This window comes from Fopius arisanus, unplaced genomic scaffold (assembly GCF_000806365.1).
Source record: "Fopius arisanus strain USDA-PBARC FA_bdor unplaced genomic scaffold, ASM80636v1 scaffold00120, whole genome shotgun sequence".
In the NCBI taxonomy this organism is placed as follows: Eukaryota; Metazoa; Arthropoda; class Insecta; order Hymenoptera; family Braconidae; genus Fopius; species Fopius arisanus.
In genome coordinates, this window is record NW_011887859.1 from 48,605 (window position 1) to 57,045 (window position 8,441).

Below are 8,441 nucleotides of genomic sequence, written 5' to 3' on the forward strand. Positions count from 1 at the left end.
GGTTGTTTGAAATGAGTTTAAAAGGTATTTATTATGTTCTTCATTAGGTGAAGTACTCCAAGCAACACCTTACACGTCTCATGTTGTTGATCGGAGTATTATTGAGGCGAAAGTGGTGTCTAATACGATGAAGAAAAGAGCTGCTAGTTCTCAGCGATCAACCACCTCAATCATTTCGTCCATTGTCAACAAAGTCTCATCGCCGGTTGCTAATCGTCTACCACAGGTGGATTCTTTGGCTCGTACGGTTCGTAATATACCTGCCAAGGAGAATCCAGTCCCCAAACATCCGGAGAGAGACACGGCTTTCGATATTCCATTCGAGTACACTACCACAGTCAAGGGTGAATTATTTTTGATGTATGATTCTGAGACTGAGAAGAATCGATTATTGATTTTCAGTACACGAAAGAATTTGCAAGAATTAGAAAAAAGTGAAATCTGGGCAGGCGATGGGACTTTTTCTGTTGTGCCATAGGCATTCATGCAATTATACACTATTCACGGAAACTCCAGTGGTCAATTTCTCCCTCTTGTTTACATCCTCACTACTGATCGTACCGAGAAAACCTACAAAAAGATCTTGAAAAAGTTGGAAGAGTTGAATCATAATCTGAATCCAAATATTATGCTTGTTGACTACGAATTTGGATTCATTTCTGCTTATCGTAAAGTTTTTCAGAATTGTACTTTGAGAGGGTTTTTTTTTCATTTTCGACAAGCTGTATTTCGAAAAATTCAAAAGTATGGACTCACTTTTGATTATCGGAAGGTTACTCGTTTTGCTACCACTAGTTCCGTATGTAACCACGCGCGCCGCCACCGGACGGGCAGCCTCGAGGAAAATCCCCCACCACGCGCAACAGGTTCCAACGGAACCATGCGACCGGCCAGCGTTAGTTCATCCCGGGCCGTTCTTCGACACGTGCGTGAAAAATCCCACAGTGCATGATAAAGACGCCACATTCTGCCCCAGCGTTACCTGCACCTCACAAATCGCGTTCCTGAGACTCCACGGGCACCATGGTAAGTACCCGTGTGTCTAACCATGTGTTAATAAGTGCGGGAAGTGTGATTTTTCGGTAATTAGGCGTCGCGGGCACGAAAATTCGGAAATGGCGTCGCTACCTCGCGATATGACGCCATACGGGAAACTCATGGTTGAGAAAGTCATAAGTACTTCTCAACGGCTACCTATGCTCCCTAAAGCTACCTGATGCCCCCTAATGTTACCCCATAACTACCTAATCGTTTTAAACAGATTTTTGGAACGTAATTTCGCCACGAAAAGGCGAAATATACGGGATGAGGCATTCCACGCGGCTCGGAATACCCCTCTCCCATGCTACCTATGGCTGCCTATTTTCTACGCTCTCTAATACTAATTATTCGATCCCTGCTACCTACTTTGATGGGTTTTCTAGGCTCACCCGACGAGCTCAGGAAAAGACCCCGCTACCTGATAAATTTTGCTACCTTTACCGGGCTTATTTTTGCTACCTCGACTGACATTTAATTGCTAGCTTTTAATAAAAATTTATCGTTGACCTTCCAATAAATTATTGCTACCGCTCCATTAAAAATTTTATTGCTACCTCTTATTAAAAACTTCGACTACCTTTGCGAGGCTGGATCAATTTCTCTGGGTGAGGCAATAATGCTCCCCGAGACGTAATTGTCCGCCATTTTGTGGATTCCGGTTGGGCATGGGGACGTTATCTCGTAGTGAATAAATTTTTAATGGTTGGAATCCACAAAAGCTATCATGCTACCTCTCGCGAATTAGGATTACTTTTATATGGTTACGCAATTAATTAAGCAATTAATCCGATTACTTATTGGCAGTCTCGGAGACGCCGTCGGGCATATAATTAGTAAGTCATTAGGGAAGTAATCCGTTGATTAATTAATAGTTCGCCGTTAGGATCGGTACAACTATGGAGTCACTAAGTTATTCCGCAATAATTAAACGGAAGAATGTTGGGTACGGCTATCTACCACAGCGCGGTTGTTGATTTAGCCCGGGACCGGGGAAGTTTATACCAAACCCCCAAATTACGCTACCTAAACAGGGGAATAAGATACCTATACATCCCCCAGGGTCTGAGGCCCTTTCCGTAATTTTCAATATTTCGATATGCTACCTGTACGGATATTTACCCCGCGGACCCTATTGATTTAGATCATAACCTAACCGGGAAAACACGTTTCCTAAGGGCTCCCTGCCTCGGAGGACCCAAACGCTACCTTGAAATTTTATTACACCTCCGACGTGGTGGTGGCCCCGTAGGTAAAACAGTTTTTGGTTAGAGATCCCGATTCCTCTACCAAAGCCCCGAATACCGCTACTTAACGAGGGAACTAAGCTACCTAATGACTCCCTAGACCCGCGGCCCCTTTCCTCTACCGAAATGGTCATCACGCTACCTTAACTGCTACCTAACCGACGAATATTCCTGATTTAATAAATTAGTCAGAAACGGGCTACCAAATTGAATAAAGTCGTTACCGAACGATTAAATAAGGCTACCTAACAGGATTCGTGCCTTAACAACTGATCGGTAGGAATTATAAGGTCGTATCTCTCTCTCTCGCTCGGACCCGATTAGACTCCCCTGCAGTTTCCTGTCTTTCCCACCTAGATAACATAAGTAATTTAATAAAATTAAAGGCCGTCTCTCTTCAGTACTGCGTTACAAAATTCCCATTTATTATTGTTCCCTTTATATTTTATTAAAAATTAAATCCTTCTCTTTTGGACGAATGCCAGTCATATGAAAAATGTAGACTGAGCAATCTATATTAATTATAAGTTTCCTAATAGACAATTTTTATGTTTTTTTTCCTGGTCAATAGTGGAACAAGTAAGGATATTTCCGATTGGTTTTATTTCTCCTACCCGAATCCCCGTCCCTATAAATACCCAAATAGTTTAGTTCAGGTTCTTGATCTTACTTCGAATTTTGGATAATTGATGCTCTCGTCCACGAATCCACCCCTCTCTCTACGACCCACACACTGAGCAACCGAGCAGTCCCGTACCCTCGTACCTCCCCCACTCTAGGTTTAGTTTCTGTCGATAGGAAATTCTGGGGGTGATCAGCGAAAAATTGAGTTTTGAATACGGTTAGAGTTACGGTTGCGGTTCGTCGATTCCGCGTAGCTAAAAATCGGCTGGCGCCCTAAACACATTTTTAAGGATTGGAATGAGCTGCTGATCACCCCCGGAGCTTCGTTTAGATTTTTATGGTTTTGTCGTTCCAGAGTCGTCGGAGTTGCGAGAACGAAGGTAATGGTTTTGGCCGTGTTTTCGGATATCGATAAAATTGGGTTAGGGTTTCGAGTATTCGCTGAGGCCATAGAGGAAAAATCATTACAAAGGACGAAACTCTCACTTAACACTGAGAAGACGTCGGCTATGATATTCACCAGAAAATACAAAGTTATAAGCACGGAGCCGCTGAGGTTAGCGGGTGCAGAGATTGCATATGCTACCTCAGTGAGGTGCCTGGGTGTTTAACTAGACGCCCAGCACCACTGGAGGGAGCCCATAGAGACACAGATGGCCAAGACGTATACCTCACTGTGGGCATATAGAAGAGCAATGGCAGAGACTGGGGTTTTAGCCCGAATATCAGTCTATGGCTGTAAAAGATGGTTCCGCTACCGCGGCTGATGTACGCCGCTGTAGTCTGGCGACCTAGGGCGAGGTGGGTGGAGATAAGGAACCGGCTAAAATGCCTACAGGGAAATTTGCTGAGGACAGCGACGGCGGCCATGAAAACAACACCCAGGGATGTCCTGAAAATTGCCCTGTACCTGCCGTCACTTGATCATCTTGCGATGAGAACGAGAGAACCAATAGCTTATAGACGCCTATGCTAGGGGGAATGGCTGCAAGCGAAAGCGGCACACGCCAAGCTTGACTTCCTCAAGAAAAATCCCGGGAACATGAGTCAAGATAAAATGACCAGGAAGTACCCAAATTAGGAGGGCTTTCAAAACTTACAGGCCTCAGAGGGACAACTGGGAAACTGTGACGAAAACAGGCACCAATGTCACGCACTGGTATACAGACGGCTCAGGATACAGGATACTGCTTTGGAGCAAGACTGTACGGGCCAGAGGAAAACTACAGGTGCAACTGGTCCTTAGGGACTATTGCCACCGTATGCCAAGCGAAAGTTCTGGCAATCAAAAAGTGCTTCGAGCTTCTGGTGTCCCGAATGACAATCATCAAATCCATTTTTGTGTCAGCAGATAGTCAAGCCGCTATAGACGCTCTCCTCAAATCCAGTGCTGTCTCTATGTTGTTCTGGGAAACCATGGAGAGGCTGAAAAAACTGAGGACCAGCAATATGGTAACCCTTGCCTAGGTCCCAGGTCACGAGGACATCCACGGCAACGAAACGGCAGACGGGATGGCGAAGCAGGGCCCAATAAAGGCGGGCGAGTCTTCGCCAGTAGGAGTCTCCCATGCCGTGGGTGTAAGCCACATGAACGAAAAGCTCCGACATGAACAATCGGAGCGGTGGAAAGATGGAAAAAACTACAGGAAGGCCAGGGCAATCATGCCTGGCCCCAGCAAGAAAAGGTCGAATCACCTCCTGGCCATGGACAGGAAGAGCCTGGCCACTGCGGTCAGGCTGCTCACGGGACATGGCAGATTTAAAGAAAATTGCAGAGTCATCGGCATCGACTCGTATGGCTGGTGCAGATTCTGTAATGAAGCAAAAGAGGATAGTCTACACATCCTATGTGACTGTCCGGCTCTAGCCGCGAGGAGACTGTGCTGGTGGGGGAACTACCTTCTCAACCGCAAATCATGTCGGGAACAAGGATGCAACGGATCTGTTAAGACTGGCAACAAAGGCCGGGCTGGACATATAATCCACGTCTAAAACAAGCAAAGATACAATAACTCTAATCTGAGTTCGGCTGCATTGGGGAGGCTAGTCCAACCATCCATGTACCTAAATCTAATCTCAATCTAATTTAATACGCTGAATGACACAGTTAAACCATTCGACCATTTGAGAGGAGATATACTGAAAGTAGTCATAGATAAAAGAGGATGCTTTGGGCTCGTCGTCAGCATGCTGACCTTATGACCACAGCGTCCCCTTAGGATAAGCTCGTTGATGAAAAATTTTTCATCGTCGAATATTAAACTGATGGTTTGTGGAGTTAGTTATAAATTAGCCAGAACGAAGTGCGGGTAGGGAATTAGTTGGCGGTACCACCGTCGTTACTGGGACGAGTTTATGAAAGATCCACTTAGATGATCGCATCTGCCACCACATTATTTATTTATTTAGCAATAGATCCTGAAATTGAACAATTTTAAAGTACCCGTATTCGGATTCAGGTGAGCTCAAAACGCACATCTTCCGAACGCCGCACCGACATTCTAGCTACTAAGCTATCCAGCTTCCTTTGAAAGGTCCACATTTCCTAATTTATGCCTATCATATTTAGAATTCCATCAGTGCCGAAGGTGAGTATAAGATTTTTTGCGCTGAATAAGTCCGATAATGCATTTTCCAATGTTACGAATGATCTATATACGTCGTTTAGGAGATAGGTATCTGATAATTGCTGAAAGTCGAAACTGAATATGTATCGTCTATGGGCAGATATCTTTAACTGTGAATAAATTAAATTTGACGTATATCGTTGCTTATGAAAACATGAACCCATCTGGTTTAGTTTTTTAATATCCATGCAGATTAGGATAAACTACTATGGAATGGAAATTGCATTTCGGATCCAATTGAAGGTCACTAATGCAAAAAAAGCAACTAAATGAGTTCAATACATATTTATGTTCCATATCTAGATTTTTTTTATGAACCATTTATTTTTGTTTTGAATGCCACAATACCTGTTACTGGTATCGTTCCTTTGCGGCACAAAAGTGAAATATGAACAGTTAGAATTCATCAGGAAATAGAATATGATTTTTCACAATCACATTTGCATAAAACTGTATACTTGAAGCTATGACGGAAATTTCTGACAATAACTACAAATCCAAGGGATGAAAACGGCGAAAGCAAAATGAATACAGTATCAGCGTTTTGGCTATTTTATTGTGCCCAGTTTTTCGTTTGTCTAAATAAATGTATACCTTTTGTCGTACGTCTCATTGTACGGTTCGTAGTATGCAAGGCTGAACGTTTCGTTGTACGTTTCATTGTAAGATTCATAGTACGGATCGATGGTGTCATTCCTATGTCGAAAAAGAAATGATCAATTACTGAACAGTACTATTCATTGGTGTTCATATATTCAAGGCTACATTCTGAAACTTCCCAATGTATGGAAGGATCTGGTAAACAACTAGATTCATATTAGCATCGCGAAATTTTCCACACGCCCTTCAGGACGAAATAATTTCCAACATTTTGTGAAAATTACATACAAATTGTGAAAATTTTTGGAAATGAGCAACTGGAGGTGATTCAGTACTCGTGCTGGCGATTATTTCCATAGTACGAAGAACGTCAAATTTCACTGGATTCTAGAAATTACTGAAGTGACCTATACTTCAGATAAGAATATAAACGATACGGCCTGACAGATATACGAAAAATACATTCATAAAACAATAAAATATCATTATCGATAGGGCTCACTAAATAATCTTGAAAATTTGAAAAATGGAAAATAAAACCGCGAAAGGTTATTTCATATTTGATTCGACGGAACTTGTATAGAAATTTAAGTCGCGTGACGAGGCAGATTTTGATTTTTGCTGTTTCATCGTTAATTATTAGTTGATACGTTATGTTTAAGTTTAATGTGCCACCATCAGCCAACCGTCTGCGCCAAGACATGCTGCACTCGCCCTCATCACCTCAAGAACTCATCGGGTACACTGTGAGGCAAACGGTGCACACTACAAGGTGAATGCCGCGGAATACCTCCCGCCTGGCCAAGAGTCCACCAGCACGCTGAACCTGAGGACTCGCGCACGACAAACCCGAAAGGCCGGGGGAAAAGTAACAACGAAGAAGGCGGAAGAGGGCGTGAGAGTAATAGCGTCCAAATTCCGGTTGCCCCCCTCACAAGATTGACAGTTTAAGGGTGACCTAGGTAATCGTAGTACGGGTCCGATAGTCGAGGAAAGGAAAGGGAACTAGATAAGGACTAAGAAGAAGAAAATGCGAATTGGAAAGGACGATTCAGGAAACGATTGTGGGAGAAAGCGATTAGAGGCAATATGCTAACATGGTCTCTCCTCCTTCCAACTTCTTCTTCACATGATTTTTTTGCTGTTTCCATTTGAGGTATACCTGCAGTAAATAAACGTCCTTAGTGTCGAAACTGTGTAGCTATTAATGATGCTTCTTTGAGCCATCTTACTTGTTGTGGTGGATACTCGCGGAGCTGGACGGGCAGCACCTACTTCAATTTTTCTTCCAAGGAAGTCAATTTATAATTGACTAAACAATGTTATGAGATATTTCCGATAATTGAACGCATGGGGAAGCACTCTTCTAAAGTTTCAAGCCTCATTACGCGACTGCTATGAACCAAAGGACGACTTGGACCGGTCTACTCCTGTCAGGTATATACCTATTAAGTCCGACTCTATTTCATCCTTTTTCTGGCATTCAATAGTGTGACGTCCGTCGAAAATGTTCCATAATGTTTAGTAATGTTCAAACGAAGAAAAACGGTAAAAGTTAATTTTCTCCTCAGGCCGGAATTTTGTTTTAAAAAAGCGTCAAAAGTCAACTGTAAGTCGTAAAACTGCAGTTGAACATTTTCCGACCTGACTTTTCTCCGAAAAGGCACTCGTAAAACAATAGACATGCATCAAAATTTTGTTACACTGAAAGAATTTCAAGAGCACGGAAAATTCAAATTATCCCTTTACGTAACTTGGAGCCTGTTTTCTTCGAGGCCTAGACCTTCGTAAAAATCAAATTTAAATTTCCGTGCTTCGAATTTTTTTGGGATTTTTCGAGTTTCTCCCCGTAACAGGAAGTCATAAACTTATTTTGACAATTTTTCTTAACGGTTTCAAAAATATTCTTTTTGATTAATAATTTCGATGCAGTTTAATTCCAAATATTCTGACGGTTATTTTGATAGCAAGAACTTTTCAATAGGACAATTTTAACGCATACTTTCGATTTATTTTCAATAAGGTAATTTGTGATTTAAGAGGCTAATGATTTCTACATTTTTCATTTTTTTTATTATGTAAAAGGATTCATTCTTTTTTTCGGTGGGTTTGAATATTATTTGAATATATTGATAATTTAAACTCGAATGATTTATCTTTAATTTATATAACGAGTGTGATAAGGAAATGTTTATTTTTTTATACAGGGTGTCCCAGAAGTACATGGTAATCCTTTACCAGCATGTACAGGGGGTGATTCTGAGCCGAAAAGTCCTTTTCCACTTTTGGATCAAAAGCACCCCCC